This window comes from Protopterus annectens, chromosome 10.part0 (genome assembly GCF_019279795.1).
Source record: "Protopterus annectens isolate FY-2018-M chromosome 10.part0, PAN1.0, whole genome shotgun sequence".
In the NCBI taxonomy this organism is placed as follows: domain Eukaryota; kingdom Metazoa; phylum Chordata; order Ceratodontiformes; family Protopteridae; genus Protopterus; species Protopterus annectens.
In genome coordinates this window covers 1,080,310,731-1,080,329,166 of record NC_056744.1, presented here as the reverse complement: position 1 = coordinate 1,080,329,166, position 18,436 = coordinate 1,080,310,731, and the positions used below count along the sequence as shown (strand labels likewise).

General features: G+C 42.3%; 1 protein-coding gene across 1 annotated transcript in view; it reads right to left on the bottom strand.

The window, feature by feature from the left end:
- EFCAB14 (EF-hand calcium binding domain 14) overlaps positions 1-18,436 on the bottom strand; it is a 664,702-nt gene that overhangs the window by 328,895 nt on the left and 317,371 nt on the right. The gene's annotated exons all lie outside the window — the stretch shown is intronic.

Here is an 18,436-nt window from a genome sequence, read left to right as displayed (position 1 = left end):
ATCCTAGAATGCCTCTAGACAGATTGCAACTGCTCTTGCCTCTGTTGAACTGATGTGAACAGGTCTTTCCTCTTGAAGCCAGTAGCCAAAGTTGCACAAAGAACTGCCAGGTGGGAAGGTTTGAACAATGTGTCATTTTTGTCATAGAGTTGGCCTATGTCTCCTTCCTCCCTCAGGGCCTACTGCCATCCTGAGACATACCCTGATCTTCCCTCACAGGGTGGGTCCTGGTTCTCCCAACACAGGTCAAGTGGGGTTGTACCTCGACCCCATGACAGGTGAAGTACAGTAGATGAGAGTTATCATACTCCAACAGGAGTTGGTGCTTGCCGATACACAGGTAGAAGCCCTGGATCTACAGATGCTAATATATTTATAGGCTAATGAATGCTATGAGAAGTGGCCTAAGAACACCACTATCACCCCCCCCCCCTTGGAGTGGCAAAAATTGCAAAGCCCTACTCACGTGTATAGTCCAGTGCACCTCACAATCTGGCCTCCAATGGAGATAAAATAAAAGCCAGCCCTTCGTGCAGATCATTCTAACCCTCCCTTTGAGGATAGGTGAGCAGGCCTAGTTTCTTTATTCCTATCTTCTACATGCCAGCTGCAACAGAAAACTGAGTTGCTCATGAAACCCTTGTTGCCTGGTTAATAAACTTGGTTTTATCTGTCTATGTCAATGAAGTTTAATAGAAAAGATTTTTTATAGAGTTCAGTACTGTAACTTGGAAAGTTAGTTTATGGTTTAAAATTAAATCTGATTTCTTACAATTTACTGCTATGGCCAGACAATGAAATAATTTCACATTCACTTCTGCTGCTACTGTAAGAATTTCAAACACCATCAGACAATTGTACCAGTAAGGGAATATGGTTGTGTGTTTTCTCCAAAAACGTGCAAACACTAGAGTAAAACATTTTTTTTTAAATTCTCAAGGGTATGGATATTTCAACTGTAAGAGCTGCAAACTGGGAAGTGAAGATTTGCTATTTGGAATCTCAAGTACTTCCTGTTAAGTCTGATTCAGATGTGAAGATATGTGTTCAGTACTGCAGTACAAATGTTGTACTTTGAAGGGTAGTACAGACTTCACTATCTTCAGTTATTAAGAAACAATTCATAGGTTCATAAGTGATTACTGGGTTAAACCACCCCAGGGAGCCTTTTCAAGCTTGGCCATGCTTCCAAAATGTATCTCAAGTTTGAAACCCTAGTGTTATGTGTAGGCTTGGGCATGAGTAGTCAAGTATTTATAGGCCACTTCTGTCTACTAGAAACACAGGTGCCAGATCAGGGGTAAATTTCCTATTCCCAATCCCCTGGTCCAAGTTATACTTGAATTGGTTAGGGAAGAACTTTGCTTCACTTGGATAGGAACCCTGTTCCAGAAAAAAGGTAGTCTCTGAAACACACCTGTCCCTTCAACATTTCCTATTTATGTTGCAGACAAGTTTAGGTACCTAGATCAGGTAATTCTGAAGCGGTTTGTTTTACAGATGTGCTGTAGGTTAATCAGAGTGAGATTAGAGGATGATATGTACTAATCTATGAACCTATGAACCTATATGTAGACCACCTCTCAGCAATCTGTAGAAGACAAAGTTCAGGGACAGAGCTTTGAAATGGACTGTGCAGGACATGGTATTTAGGCCATGTACTCTTTCTGTGTGGAACCTCTGTTGATGCTGCAGTTGTGACATATGCCTTGTCAGGTACATATCAAAGGGGGGGTCTGTACTCAATGACTGGTCTGATAAGGGGCGAATACGGTGGAAAAAAGTACATATTTGAACCATAATGTTATACTCCTACTTATTAAGTTGTGCAATACAGAATGAATGTCTTTCTACTGTTGACGCATGATGGTCAAAGGTCAGGTTACTGTCCACATGCGTTCCCAAATCCCTGATAACTGTGTCTACTCTTAGAGGTGCATTATCAATGTAGCAATTTCCAGAGCTCTTCCCAAAGAACACTATTATGCATTTATTGGCACTGAGTTTTAGACCACAGCCCTGACACCAGTTATTAGTCTGCGTCGGGGCCTTCTTGTAGGGCATTTGTGTCATTGGGGAATTCTATGACTGAGCCTAGTCAGCCATCATCTGCAAACTTTGTTTGCCTTAGGCCCTTGACACTGGCCTTAACTTCAGAGAAGTAAATGCCAAAAAGGAGTGGCTCCTGCATTAAGCCTTGAGAGACTCTGATAATGACCGGTGTCTTTGAGGAGGTAGACTCCCCTATACAAACTTCTTGGGTCCTACTTGTGAGCCAGCTTGCTATCCAGTGGGTGACAAAGAGGTTTATACCTAATTTCTTTGAGTCTGTCTACAATGCACAAGTGCGGTATTGTGTCAAATGTTTTGGCCAGATGAAGGTATGTAGTATGCACTGTTTTGCTCCCATCCATTGCTTTGATGTCTTTCTTGAAGGAGTCCACCAGGTTGAATGGGCATGACATGCCCTTGACAAAACCGAATTAAGGTGGATCCAGTGTCTGAAGGTTTCCCATGTCACTGTTTATCATCTCCATGCTAATTCTTTCCAGGGCTTTCTATATGAGACTAGTCAGACTTATGGGTCTATAGTTATCTGGGTCCACAGATGACTCAGCCCGTCCTTGTGCAAAGGGATGTCAGCTGCAGTCTTCCAGTCTCTTGGCACAAAGCCTTTCTGAAGGCTGTTACTTAACAGTGATTCTAGTGGTCCTGATGTTCAACAAACACATTGCCTTACACACATTTGGGAAGCACTGCCCTGCTATCCTCCTCTGGCAGTCAACTAAAGCTCACAGTACCTCCCACTGTCTGTCTGTGGGTATGATAGACCAATCACCTGGCAGTACACAGACTGCCTTAAAAACCCATAGACAGAACCTCTTAAGTTTTCTAGGGTTTAGTAGGAAGAAAAGATGGACACACAAGCTTTGCGAACACCTTCTTTTCCAACACCAAAAACCACACATATACATACACAGGGTCTGGTGGAGTGTGCCTTTACCTTGTCTGGATTTGCCTTGCCATGGCTGGTGTAACAAAACACAATATCTGGGGACAACCAACATCTAATGGTTTGCTCAGTAACAAGTTGACCCTTCTTTGCCCGTGTAGGAAATAAAAAGCCTTTCAGTCTTCCTAACAGTCTCGTTCTGTCAAGGTAGTACCTGAGCTACTGGTGGACATCCACAGTATGAAATATCCTTCTCTCCTGTATACTTGGGTTCTGCGAAGAACACAGGGCGGTAGACAAACTGATTTAGAGTGAATTCTGAGACCACTGTCTGCATGAAACGGGGATTGGTGCATAACACAACCTTATCCCTGTGGAAAATCAGGTAAGGTTGTTCCACCATAAGAACTTGCAGCTCAGAGACTTGCCTTGCAGGTGCCAGAGTAATAAGCAATACAGTTTTCCATGTTAAGACCTTCAGATCAGCCTTAGTGGCAGGTTAAGAAGGTGGTAAGGTCAATTATTTCAGAATGCAGTCAAGATCCTTGACCACCTCTGATGCAATCTGTGCTTAGTAAGATGGTGTATGAGACACTGAGGTAACACAAAACAGTTTGTACATTTTATACAGCTGTTGACAAACCTGGAATATACACTGTAGGTTAGACTTTAAAATCATTTGCATTAATCAACTTGCTCAAATGTTTTAAATAATCAGATATAACAAAATATACACAAAAAACAAAATCAGTCAACAACAAAATCCTAGTCAAAGTTAGCTGGAAAACAGTTGACACTAATTTTCTATGGCGTTGTTTTGATCTCTCTTGTTTAAGCCTGACATTAGCAGTTTTTGATATTAAAGACTAGAAAAAAGTTATCTTGGGACATTTTTACTGTATTTCCAACTAAAACAAATATTTGAGCAAATATCTGCATCATGGCTATTTAAAAGAAACATCAGTTGAGATCAGCTGTAACTACTGCATTCACATTTAAATCCCAGTACTGCTTCCCGTCTATATGGTCCACACTGCGTCACTGCAAAAAGTAACAAAAACAAAGCTTCAGATGGTAAAATAGTGGATTACTGGGAAAAGCCGAAAGAAGACTGTGAACTCAGATCTGCCCTGGACAAAATACCACAGACTGCAGCCCTCAGCTCTCTGATTAGATCATTTTCTATCAGCAGCTGTCAAGTTCAACTAAAATAAATCCAAGCTTCCTTTTACTTCCTGACAAATGTCCCATCCTGTCTAGCCATTGATAGTGTAATCTTTTTGCCTACATGGCAAGTAACAAAGTGTGCATTCAATAATTTCTTTAGATCTCATCTTCAGTTTCTGTACTCGTTCTGTTACTGATACTTGTATATTCATTCTATTAGTAACAACACATGAAATATTAATCATTACTTTTTAATAAAGCTACTGTCAAATTTTGAGTGCTTATGTCTTTCTAATTGCAATTTTTACATAGTACATTTGTTGGGGGAGGCGACAATAGAATGCACACTGTACGCCTAAATGTGTTAACAAATATTTACAATCTTCCTATGTGATTACTTTAACACACACAAAATTACAGTTTTCAAGCTGGATGCAAAATCCAATTGTCAACAGCAACATTGTCCCAATTCCTTGTTTGAAACTGAAAAATACCTCCTAAAGGGATGGATTAGTATGTAATAACCATAAGAGCCAAGCTGAAATCATCAGGATTTTCTCTGTTTTAACTTCCACTGCATCTTCCTCTGAAAGGAAGCTGGGCTGGACTAAGCCTGCTTTCATTCACAGTATTTTTTCCTTACGAGCTGCTGCTTCCTATAAAAGATGGCTTTTTGCTAGATGGAAAGTTAAGAGAATAATTGTGCAGTGGACCCAAGGGAAAACTCCTTAACAACAGCTGGCTTGCACATAAGAAATCAGTTCATATAGAAACTTCTAAAGGATGTGACTTCACATCTTCTGGATATTCTTCAATCCTAAGCCCAAAAGATCTTCTTAAAGCTACTCCAGTGACTGGAACTCTGATAGCTGCACCCAGAGAGCATTACAAGCACAACTTACAATGTGTGCTCCTTTATCAGAAGTCAAGATGAAATTTTCCATTTTTTCCCATTCATCTCACTATCAGGGAGAGACCAGGGACAGATTAGACGGGGGTGGTACTTGGTGACTGGGGCTACTTCTTTGAGAGTTGCACAGAAAATGGCCATATATATAGTTCAGAATAGAAAGCATACTAGATTTTGATCCAGCTGATAAAACAAAATGAGTTTGCCTATGGTGTGTAGCTGACAGTGCATAAATAGCACTGACTACACAGTTCAACGAAAGTCATGCAAAGCACAAAACCAGTCACCCAGTACTGTGAGTAGGAAAAAAGAACTATGGAAATCTGAAAGCAGGAATGCAACAGAACTGAAGAAAAGCTAGCTCAAGATATACTTACTAAAGTACATCAGGGAATATAAATACAAAACACACTTTAGGATTTAGCAGACTTGAATTTCATTCAAATACCAGCAGAAAGAAATACAGGAACCCGTTGCTGCTACAGCAAAGTTCAACAGCTTGATTCCTGTGCTCTGTTACTCACTTTCATCACTGCTGTCCCCTACATAGTGTAGCAATGCAGCTGCAACACCAACAAAAGGGCATCACATCTCCCACCAAGGTACAAAGGAAGATGCACAATGTCTTTAAGTGTGAAGTATTAAGTTATCCCAAATGAAGGGCACTCCTTAATGCATACAACACACTAGGCATGATAACATACAAAAATGTACTTTGTAACCATGCTGCTGAATTTTATTACAGCAAGAAGAGAGTTCCTGTAGGTCTCTCTTTTTTTTTTTATACTGTATCGATTCTCGGCTGAGCGCCTTCTGTGTGGAGTCTGCATGTCCTCCCGGCGGGCGAGTAGCTGGCGTTCGAAAGACATGCGTAAATGGGCATGCCTTCGTTGAAGGTTGGGCATCGAGCTGGCACTTCGGCACCATAAAAATCTACTGCCAATCATTAGTGGACCAGAATTTCGCTGTGGCGACCCCTAACCGTGAAAAGCCGGAAGAAGAGTGAATGGAAAATGTGTTTCAATTTTTTTTTTAAATTTTATTTAACATTTTTAAATAAAACTAATTTTAGAGTGCTTTTAATGTGGGCTATGGTGGGGTTTTTTTTTTGGGGGGGGTCCTGTCAAAATCTCTTTTATGTAGGCAACATTACAATGAATGAAACATGAAGCCACAGTGGTGCAATGGTAGCGTTGTCTCCTCACAGCAAGAGGTTCTCCCATTCGATTCTCGGCTGGAGCGTCTTCTGTGTGGAGTCTGTTTGTCCTCCCCACGGTCGAGTGGCATTCGAAAGACATGCGTGAATGGGCGTGCCTTCGCTGAAGGTTGGGTGTTGAGCTGGTACCTTAAAAATCTACTGCCAATCATTAGCAGACCGGAATTCCGCTGTGGCGACCCCTAACCGGGAAAAGCCGAAAGAAGAAGAACAAGAACAATGAATGAAACATGACCCCATGTTTACATTTTTTTTTTAAATTTAATTAGCACTTTTAAATTAAGCTATGGGTAGATTCTGATTTATGGGGTTGTTTCAAATGGGCTATGGTATTTCTAGATTTTTGATTTACAGTGTTGTTTCAGATGGGCTAGGGTATTTTTTGTGGTTGTCAGTGTGCAATCTATTACCTTCATTTTTACTGAATAAAGAAAACATAGCAGACTTACAGGAATTTTAATAGCTGTACTACCATGTCAAGGGTATAGACGAACTGTTAATGACTGAACCACACACCTTTTGCTTGGGTCTGACTGTTAGTAAATGCATGTATATATCTTTATGCGTGCGTAAGTGAAAACAGCCATCTACACCGATGTGCAGAAAAATCAAGGATAACTATAATGACTACTTCACACCAACACTTATCTTCATCAACCATTACAATTCTCAACACTGAATGGATTGAAAAAGTGCATCTTTTCAGACTGGTGAATAAAAATAAAATAACATAACACCAGATATCAGGGAAGGGGTTTTCATAAAGGGTATGTTTGGGGATAGGGGCAAGGCTTCACCTGCTCATCCTTTTTCATGAGCTAACCCTAACTCCACTGCTACACATAATCTTATAAAAAATGTTTTCCTAACAGTACCACTCCACAAAACACACAACACACACTACCCATGTATAACACATACAGACAACACAGACTTCTCCCTTACCTTGGCCTTAGTCTAACCTTAACTCTCAAACATTCCCTCCCTACTTGGGATCACTAAAAGCATATAATATATAGATAAACACATCTCAGCATTCTGTTTGATAAGCTCAGCACATGACAAAGAGTGCTTCAGATACAAAAACATAACTGCTACCATGGTTCCCCTTCACAAGATTGAGTTACTGAAAGCTCGAAATTCATAAGCTCGAGCCTAGAATCTCGAATTCACAGTAACTCGAAATTGTGAAGGGAAGAGAAGGGAAAAAAAAAAGTTTGCTTACATGTTTTCAGGGGGCCGTGTCCCCCTGCACTCTCCCTGCTTAAATATATCAGCTGCGTGACAGCGGAGGAACAGAAATTCTCCTGTTGTGTGCTTCTGCATACAGCGCAGAATGGAAGATTTCCCTCATCCCCATTGCAGTGCCATCGCGGAGTTGGTGTATTTAAGAAGGGGGGGATGGGGGTGCAGGGGGGCTTGCCCCTTGCAAAACCCTTAGAAAAATGTTTTGCAGTTGTTTTTGTTCCCCTGCAGAATTTTGAGTTACTGAAAACTCCAGAGTCTGGCTTCGAGCTTATGAATTTCGAGTTTTCAGTAATTCGGTCTTCTGAAGGGGAACCGCTACCATATAAACATTAAAAAACAGTGCAGGTACCAGTGAAGGTGGTGGTGCTGCCACTGCTGCTTCATTTATATTTCAAAATTTTCCCCCTAGAGTGCTTTTTTATCGCATTGCTTGACAGACACAACACTTTCCCACTACCTGACCACTTCCAACACTTCCAACTGAAACAAATCTCAGGTGCATAAGCCATCATACAGGCAGCTATCATAAGTTTGTATTATGGTGCTAACCTTGCTCATTGCTGACTCATGTAAGTACTCATTGTTACTACAAGAAATCATATGCCCTCTCCTTTCACAAGTATAGTAACCACACACATGATGAAAAAGACTGCCATCACTAATTTTGGACTGCATAAGCCAAGACAAAGACTCCAGCCATTTTGGTGGCTAGCAAGCTTCCACTTGCATATCAATGATTTGTCAGAGGGCATTGATGGCAGTGATCACTCATTCACTCTCACTCTCTCCTACTCAGTTCTTCGAATGCTCAAGCCACTATTTGAACTCGGGCCATTAGGGTCAATGTCAGTGCTTCGTCCCTCTATGCCACAGATCATAGACTGCTGATATATATATTCAGATAGCAATGAAGACAGTGAGAAAGTAGAGCTGTGTAAGTTGAACTTACCATAAAACAGTAGATGATCGAATGATCAATGCTGCAGTAGCCTTAGCTATATGGGTTATATCCTGTCAAGGATATAACAGCCAGCCAGCTTCAGGGCTCCTTCCATGTGCCCGCATTGACGAGCAGTTTGAGCTGTGCTGAATAAAAGACCAGTTTGGGTGCGAAGCCCTTCAGAGCTTTCCTGCCAGCAGAGAAAGGGAAGTGGAGCCCTGACAGGTCAACGTAATTAACAACAAAAGAGACAAATAGATAAATGTCCACACCCTGGCATAAAAAGACACACCAAAAAGCAAAGGGATGGCGAGAGGGAGTAGCTGCTGCAGCAATGATCATTCAAACCTCTAGTGTTATGGTAAAATCAACTTCCACAACTGTACTATGTTCATCATACTGATTCCTGCTACAGCAGCCTTAGCTATATGGTAGATTACTTTAGCTACCTACATTTGAAAGGAGGAAGGAGAAGAGTCCAGAAGCCCCTGTAGAATGTTCCTAACAAAGCTTGATCTAGACCTAGAGAAGGAATCAAGCTTATAGTGCTTTGTAAAAGTATTTACATAGGACCAAGTACCAGCTTCTAGAATACTTCTAGAATCAACTCTTTCCAAAAAAGCCATAGGAAGAGCTTTTCTTATGCTGAGTATAACAAAAGGTACTTAAGGCTGTTAAGACAAACATTTAAAAACAGTCTATTTTGACACAGGTTGTCCATTCTTTTTACCTTCACAAGAAATGAATAATTGATTTGAAGATCTGAAAGATTTAGTTCTGTCAGGATAGCACTTGAATAGTCTATATATCTGAAATATGGAATGTCTTTGTCCCTCATTTTTAGGTTCAGAAGAGAAAACAGGGAAATGGATAGTTTGGCTTAAAGTAAACTCAGACATCACTTTAAGCAAGAAAGAAGGATTCATTCTCAAAGAAACCCTGTCCCTTTGGAAAATGAGATAGGATGGACTCACCGTAAGAGCCTGCATCTCGGATACCGATCTTGCAGAGGACAGGGCAATCAGTAAAACGGTTTTCTATGTTAAGAACCTCAAGTCATCCAGATTAGCTGGTTCAAATGAGCAAGTGTTAGCTTCTCTAACACAAAATTAAGATCTCAAGGAGGGGTCACTGGTTTTCTTGAAGGCCTCTTATGTAAAACTCCTTCCAAGAACATTTTGACATAAGACTGCAATGAAAGAGGAAGATCCACATGCAAACATGTTGAAACGGCTGACAGAAATAAGAAAGGCCATAGGATAGTAACTCACAAATATTGTAAAAACAGGGGACAACTAGCCCTGAACCGATGCTGGTTGTTGTTGGTACCAACTAGAAAACACTTCACATTTGCTAATATATGATTTTTTAGTAGCAGGTTTTCTTACCTCCATTAGTACCTGCTGCACATCCTCTGTAAACAGGTACCTAAAATTAATTAAAATCTTATCATCTAGGCAGTCAATTGAAGATGACTGATGTCAGGGTGCATCAAACACCCTTGTTCTTTTGTGAGTAGATCCAGTCTGTGAGGAAGCTTGTGGTAATTGCCCATGGCCATTTCCAAAAGAAGGAAAGAACCATGGTTGCCTGGGCCAGAAGGAAATCACCACATTGATCTTGAGAAGGACCTTGAATATTAGTGGAAAGAATGGAAAAGCATACAGGAGCATTTTTGTCTAAAGAAAAGAAAAGTTATCCATCTTCCATGCCTTCCTGCAGGGAATCCTGGAACAGAATATTAGAGGTCTACTTGAGGAACTCCTCAAAGATGGATCAAATCTTGGAAGACCCTGTAATCTAGTTGCCATTCATGAGGGTCTACTCTGGTCCTATTCAGCTTGTCTGCCACACAAATTACAGTAGTGTACACTTACCATAAATGTAGATGTAAGAGTGTATTCACTGTTGCAGCCATCACACTTGGGTTATCTGCCTGCAGGTAGCCCTCAGTCGGCCCGAATACCAGAGACTCAGTATTTCTGTGTCGGTTGCTGTCACTCCAGGACTGACGTCAGGTCGTCAGGGGTATAAAAACAGTCAGCCAACGCCATTACATCAGTTTTTCTTTGCCCTAAATTTCAGGCGCCCCCCAAATAGGGAGTTAAGTTATGGTGGGGGAAACACCACCAGTAAAAAGTAAATACCAATACCCCTGAAGGGGGTGAGTAATAGACATAGAAAGGAGACAGAGAGAGAAAGAGACAAGGGGGCTGGAGGGAGGGAAACCAGGACTGCAACACTGAATACACTCGAACATCTGCATTTATGGTAAGTGTACACAACTGTACTATGTTCTTCATGTTTCACTGTTGCAGTCATCACACTTGGGTAGATTCCCAAATCTGAAGAAGGGTAGAGGCAGTCAAGCAGAGTTGGGGATGGCCAGTATGCCTTGCAGGACTGCTGCTGCAAAACCCGCCCTGGATTTGGAAAAGATAGGCAGGTGGTAATGTTTGATGAAGGTGTGTACAGAACTCCCGATAGCAGCTTCCAAGATGTCCCTGGTAGGGACTCCCCTGAGGAATGCTGTAGAGGTAGAAGTTGCCCTAGTGGAGTGTGTTCTGGCCCTCTGAGGGGTTGGTTTCCCATGGTGCTTATAACAGAAATGGATGCAGTGTGCTATCCATTTGGAAATTGTTTGCTTTGAAATGGCCTTGCCCTCTGCCCTGGGTGCAAAGCTAACTAGAAACTGGTAGGATTTCTTGAAGGTCTTAGTCCTATCAAGGCAGAATCTGAGCTATCTGTGCACGTCCAAGGAGTGCAGGATCCTTTCCCCTTTATTTTGAGGATTAGGGAAGAAAGTTGGCAAATGGATAAATTGGTTGAGAGCCACACTGGACACCACTTTAAGCATAAAGGAGGGTTAGTCCTGAGGCAAACCCTGTCAGCATGGAAAATAATGAAGGGTTCCACAGCCATAAGTTCTTGCAGCTCAGACACTCTTCTAGCTATAGTGATGGCCAGAAGCAAGGCTGTTTTCCAAGAGAGGAATTTTAACTCTGCTGATGCCACAGGCTCAAGTGGGGGGGGGGGTAGCATGAGCTTTTCCAGTACAAAATTAAGGTCCCAAGCAGGGGCGGGTGCTCTCCCAGGTGGTCTTAGCTTGATTGCCTCTCTCAGGAACTGTTTGATAAGAGGGTGGGAGAAGAGAGGTGGCTCAGTGTTGCAATGAGCCGAAATGGCAGAGGCATGGGATCTTGTTGGAGGAGAAGGTTAGGCCTCTGTGAAGTAGATCTGCTAAGTAATCCAGGATTAGAGGCAGGGAAAGGAGAGTTGTGTCCTCTCCTTTAGATTGAGTCCAGGAGCAGTACCTTTTCCACTTATCAGCATAGAAGTTCCTTGTACTGGGTCTACTGGCTTCAAGAATGACGTCCAGCACCTGCTTGCTTAGGCTGGCTACTGGGGTAGAGTTCAAGGAATAAGCCAGGCTGCAAGATTTAGGATTTGCAGTTGTGGATGCAAGATGTGTCCCCCTGCAGAGAGAGCAGGGTTGGGTTCTGGTGTAGGTGCCAGGGTGGCACCGGTGACAGGCTGCACAGGAGTGGGTACCAGCGCTGGCGTGGCCAGTCCGGAGCATGTCCTTGGTCTGTCCTGTCTAATCTTGAGCAAAACTCTTGAGAGAAGGGGCATGGGGAAAGACATAGATTGACAGATTTGTCCACTGGAAGGAGTGGGTAAGAGTGGGTTCCCCCCTGCTTGTTGATGTACCACATAACTGTGGTGTTGTCTGTTTTTATTAACAGGTGTCCCGGTGACAGTAGGGATCTGAGAGCTATAAGAGCGTGCTGCACAGCTAGCATCTCTTTTTGGTTGATGTGCAGAAGAATTTGGCTTGGGTTCCAGTGGCCTTGAATGCACTTGCCGTCCATGTGGGCCCCCCAGGCATAGTCTGATGCATCTGTGGTTAGGGTCTGGGCAGCATGGGGTTGAGTAAAGGGCAGTCCCTTGTTGTAGTTGCATGCTGCTACCCACCAAAGAAACTCTGTCCTTAGACAGGGTATTATAGGAATGACAGTTTCCAGGTCCTGACAGTGTTGGCACCACAGACTTTTTAAGTACCACCGAAGTTTCCTCATATGCCAGTCTGGCATATGGAATTAGTAGGATGCATGAGGCCATGAACATTAGGGCTTGCAGGATTTTCCTTGTGGATAGCTGGGTTCTGGTGGCCATTTGAGTAAAACAGTCTGTTAGATAGGCTTGTTTTTCTGGATTGAGGAATGCCATCTGGAATGCTGTGTCCAACCTTGCTCCCAGGAATACAATCTTTTGACTGGGGACTAGTTTTCATTTCTTTTCATTGATGGTGTACCCCAGGGAGGTGAGAAGGTTTTTTACAAATGTCAGGTGCTGCAACAGCATTTCCTGGCTGTCTGCCTGAATCAGGCAGTCGTCCAAGTATGGGTAAATTTGAATATTTCTCTGTCTGCAGTAAGTATTGGCTGGAGCCAGGCATTTTGTGAATACTCTGGGAGAAGTGGATAAGGCAAAGGGAAGAGCAGAAAACCGGTAATACCTAGATCCAGCCTCGAAGCGTAAATATTTCCTGCATGACTCCCTTATAGGGATGTACAGGTAGGCTTCTTTTAAGTCTAGGGTGACTAACTAGGCATCTTTGGCTATCATACGCAGAAGCTGCTGCAGGGTGAGCATTTTGAATTTTGGTACCATCAGGAAGGTATTGAGAATTGAAAGATCTAGGATTGGGCGCCAACTGCCCTCTTTTCTGGGTACCAGGAAAAGTCTGGAATAAAATCCTTGACCTATCTGTTCTACAGGAACAGGTTGAATTGCTCTTATAGAGAGCAGGCATTGAGCTTAGTTTTGTGCCTCTGCCCACTGGTTTGGAGGAAGGTTTGGGAACCCTTTTGGGGTTGGCAGTGACTGGAAGTAAAATTTGTACCCCTGGGATACAATTTTGAGGACCCATCAGTCTTTGGTGATGGAAAGCCAGTTTTTTGAATGAAGGGCAAGTTTTTTCTCTTAGGGGCACAAGCAGTTTGGCAGAGGTGGGGAGTGGAGTTGAGAAGTCATTGGGAATTCTTTCCGTAAGGGGGTGGTTTAGCACTCCCTGCTTTAGAGGCGGAGTCACTCCATTGCTTCGATCCCTGCATACGCTGAGACTGTAGTCTGGGGGGTCTGTTTCCTCTGGGTCTAGTTTGAGATGGCCTAGAGGGGTCTGGAAAGGAACAATGTTTCAAGGGGCAATGCCTACTGAATCTCGGAGGCATTACTTGCAAGAATTTGTTGACTGTCTGCATAGATTAAACCTTTTCTTCCATCTTTTTAAGAACCTCTTCTGCTTTGGTGCCAAACAGATTGTCCTTCTTTAAAGGAGCGTCTATAAATTTGATTTGACATGGTCTGGCAAGGTCTGCTCCTTAAGCAAAGCATGCCTTCTCAGCACAGAACCAGTGACTGCTGCCCTGCCAGATGCTTTTAGGGCATCAAAGCCACATTGCAATGTATGCTTGCTATCTTGGCTTGCAGAATGCAAAAGCTCATGCAATTCTTTATTTTCTGCACAGTCTGTAAAGGTAGCTATTTTTTGCTTAATAAGTTCCATAATATGTTGTTGGTACTTCAGCATGTGAAACTGACAATTCAAAGCCCTAATGGTGAGAGTTGCAGAGGTACATACTTTCTTACCCCATCTGTCCAAAGCTCTGGAATCCCTGTCCGAAGGGGTGGGATTCTTAGCTGTAGTTGCTTTGATACATTTAGGGCCCTGGGAGATCTGGGCCAGCAGTAGGATTTCTGAAAAGGAATTTGTGACAGTCAGGTACTCTGTAGTACCTGTCTGGTTTCCTAGGAGCAGGGGATAGAGTATCAGGAGTTAAACTGGATTCCATAAAGACATCATCAACAACATCCAGGACAGGTGGTATTGCTAAAGGCCTATGCTGTGGCAAATCTAGAAATTCTCTGAGTCTCTTTTTGGACTGAGGATAGTCTTGGCATTCCCAGTGGAAATGCTCTCTTAAAGTATGTAAGGTTTCACCAAAAGAAAAGTCCTCTGGAGGAGAAGCAGAGGGAATGTATTCCTCTGCAACTGAATCCTCATAAGCAGGGGCATGCCTTCATAATCAGAGACCTCAGAGTCTTTGGACTCTTGGTCTGTTGAAGCTGCTGGGGACAGGTCTTTTTCTCTTAGCAGGGGAAGGCTGACTTTCCCCTAATCATCATAACAACGTCTTCTGCCATTTTAAGCATTTGATGTTGTGGCGAAGGAGCAGCTGCATGTGCTTTGGTCATCGTTTTTTTAGGTGTAGCACGTACTCTAGGCCTTAGAAACTTGGTAGTTTTAGAGAGAACTGAACATGTGAAAGTCGTCGCTGGTTTGAGTCGAACATTGGTAGTATGAAAAACTTCCTCAGAAGCCGGTGCCTGCTCAGTGGCTCCGGACTCATCCAAGGTAGATACATCCGCAGGTTCTGTAGTCGAAGAAGAGTCTTGCGGCATACTAGACTCCAAACGGGTCTCGGTAGAGGCCTGCAAATCCACTGAAGCGAGCATCAGGGGCTGCGTAAGCGCCTCACTGAGTGCCGGTGAACTGGCAACTGGTTTAACAAAAGCGCTGTTGGCAGCTCTGAACCTGTGCGGTCTGTCTTTGTCTTTATCCCTACATTTTTTCAGAAGATCGGTAGTCGGATGGCTTACCGAAGCCATATCAGAATAAGGAGATCGAAAACAAAAGCATTTAGTGACAATAAGGGCACGAAGAGGAATAGTTCAGGCACTGAACAAGGCACAAAACTGACAGCGAGGTAGATTGTGGTCTGGGCCTAAACAGGTGATGTAGCAAGAATGGAAATCATGGTGTGGTATTTGCTTTCCACAGGTAAGACCATTGTTAACTTTTTCTGACATCGGTTAGAGCAAGAAAAAAGGGTCCCCAATGGGCTAATTAGCTTTAGAAGACTTCAGGATAACTCAATTCAGAACAAAAACTCAGGTAGTGACCGACCGGCGCTCGTGCAAACTGTTTCTGCTTCGGGCTCCTCGGCAAGAAAGACTGATGTAATGGTGTCGGCTTCCTGTTTTTATACCCCTGATGACCTGACGTCAGTCCTGGAGTGACAGCAACCAGCACAAAAATACTAAGTCTCTGGTATTCGGGCTGACCGAGGTCTACCTGCAGGTAGATAACCCAAGTGTGATGACTACAACAGTGAAACCCGAAGAACATCTCTAGTTTCCATTCGTGAATGTCTACCCTGGTCCTATTCAGCTTGTCTGCCACACAACTTTGCTGTGATGGAAGGTAGGATGCCTGAAAAATGAGACTGTGCTATGAAGCTATACTCCAAGCTAACATGTCTAGTATACAAAGGGGATAGGACCTGGTTCCCCCTTTCTTGCTGATGCACCACGTGTGATATTGTCTGTAACCACTTGAAGTCCCCAGGACTAAAGATGTTTCAGAGGGTTAAGTGCACTGATCAGGGCTACCATCTCCTTGATATTTCTGTACTTGCATCTGTCCTCAGTGTCCCACACCCCCTGCACCCGCACCCTAAACAAACTCCAAAGCATCTGTGGTGACTGATTTGGAGCAGGGTGGGAGAAGGGGACACCTGTCTCCACCAAAGGATTTCTCTTCTGACAAACCCCAGCACTGGGGTTTTAAAAGATAAAGGGTGTTGATGCTGGCACCAAAGAGATTTCAGATACTCCTGTACCTTTCTCATGTGTGGTCTTCCCAGAAATATCATGAGAATCATAGATGCCATGAGACCCAAAATCTTGAGGTATTCCCTCACAGTGACCAAAGTTTGAGTGGAAAACCTTACAAGTAGATCTAAATAAAGATCTTTTTTCTCCTGTGGAAGAAGTTCTCTTTGAACTGTGGTGTTCAGTTTGACATCCCAAGAACACAACCCTGTGTGAAGGAGTTAAGAAATACTTTTGAATGTTCTCTTGGATTCTTAGCTTGTGTAAGAGATTTCTCACCCAATACAGAGATGCCAGATACTTTGTGAAAAAACTCTGCAAAGATAAACAGGTTATCTAAATATGGATAAATATGGACACATAAATTATCCCATCCTTATCTGAAAGAGTGGGATTGAAATTAACTAAGTGCATAGCAGCAGTAGTACCAACTAATAAGACAGTTGCTGGGTAAAGTTTGGGAATAGTGTATAAAAAAATGTAAAAGACTGATGAACTTTATACACTCTATTTGCCTTTTTAGGAGCAGCTAGCTGACTACCAGGAAAATTGTTGGCAGTGATACACACATCCTTTGAAGCAGACAAAACAGAAGAAATGGGTGTAGGTTCTGGAAAATCCTTCTGCAACAACTCATAGTATTTTCTGAAGGTGTGTTCTCCCACTGAAAATAACGGCACACTCCAGCAAAGGTCTCAGAGAAAGAGAAACTCCCACAGGGAGAATCAGAAACTCAGCTCTCCCCAGGGTCTGAATCAGAAATCTAAGGAAAAACCCTGTATCCATCCCTGTACCTTCCTGTTCAGGATTCCAATTTTGAATCTATCCAGGAAAAAAAGGAATCCCTCCGTCTTTTATCAGAAACTTTACAAGAAGGATCAGAAGCCTGGATTAAACCCTGAGTCAGGCTCAGTAAACTACTCCTATCCAAAGAAATCTAGGAGGAATAGATACATGTTACTAATGGCAGCTGCTGCTTTCCCTGGGACGGGCACTGCATTCTGGAACAACAGGGAAATCTTCTCTGTTCCTTCTTCCAGGACCAACTAGAGTGGATCTTCCTTGCCCATTCTTAACTTCCTTCTTTTTGTGGCCAAAGAAGGACCAACCATGGGATCAGTAGTCTGTTCCACAGTCAAGCTGAAAAATTGTGCTTCTTTCCCCGGGAAGACAAGCAGCAATTGCCAGTAAACACTACCAGTCTACAAAAGTTACTTTTTGACAGAAAAAAACACAGTAAAAAGCACTTTAAAACACTATGCCAGCCTCACAAAAGAAAAATAAAGACAATTTCTCCACAAACAGAAAAAAACATTTTCAGTTACTTTAGATTACTTTTAAAATGACAGGAAAAAGGAGTGCTTCTTTTAAAAAGGCCACTGCAGCAGTGATCATCTTCCTAGTACTTGAGAAACAGCTTCTCTGTCTGTTAGAAATCCATTTAAATGTATGCCAGCTTCAGGTGTGAAGATGAAATTCCATAACTTCTTGTAGCTGTCATGAAGAAACAAATGTGACAGATGATCTCTATCACAAATAAAATTTATATAAAGTCTAACACAAAAAGAAACAAAACTAAACCTCCCCAACAGAATTCTGAAATGATGATCTATGGTAAACAACAGTAAGAAACATATTTATTCAAAACACTGATTGTGAATGATGAAAAACACGTACTTGGAAAAAATTAATTTTACATTTTAAAGCAATCATATTACCCAATCTAATCATCAGCAGATGTATTTAAAATATAACACAAGTTTAAGAAGAGGTGACAATCGCCTTAAGAAATATTAATAAAATGGAGTGAGCTTCTACACAAACAAAAAACCCAGACATGAAGCAAGATCTGAAGTACAGCAAGTAAGAAGAACAGCCAAAGTAATCTACTACAGATGCCAGCTATATAAATAACCTCATGTGCCAACTGAAGATCCATGGAGCGCCAATTTAATCGTCAGAAGAACTGCTGATTAAAAGCTGACCAGAATGAAGTCAACTGAGAATTCATTCAAATGTTATGATCTACTGTTAAAGTGACCCTCTCTGAAGGAACTTATGATGTCTGTGGAAAAGATGTTAAATTACATGCAAGAAATGTAAGGTATTTTTTTCAAAGACAAATGTGTTTAGGCAAGATGACTCAATGCAACCAAAGAAAGCATCAGCATATAAAAATTTCCAAAAGCAACATATGAAATTCAAAATTGCATAGAAGGAACTATTCAGTCAGAAGTTTTCTTCCAGCAGCTAGATGGTTATATAAGCAGTCCATACAATTTTGGTTGAGGTCTTTATGAGTCTAAAGATTGAGGGTTATAATAA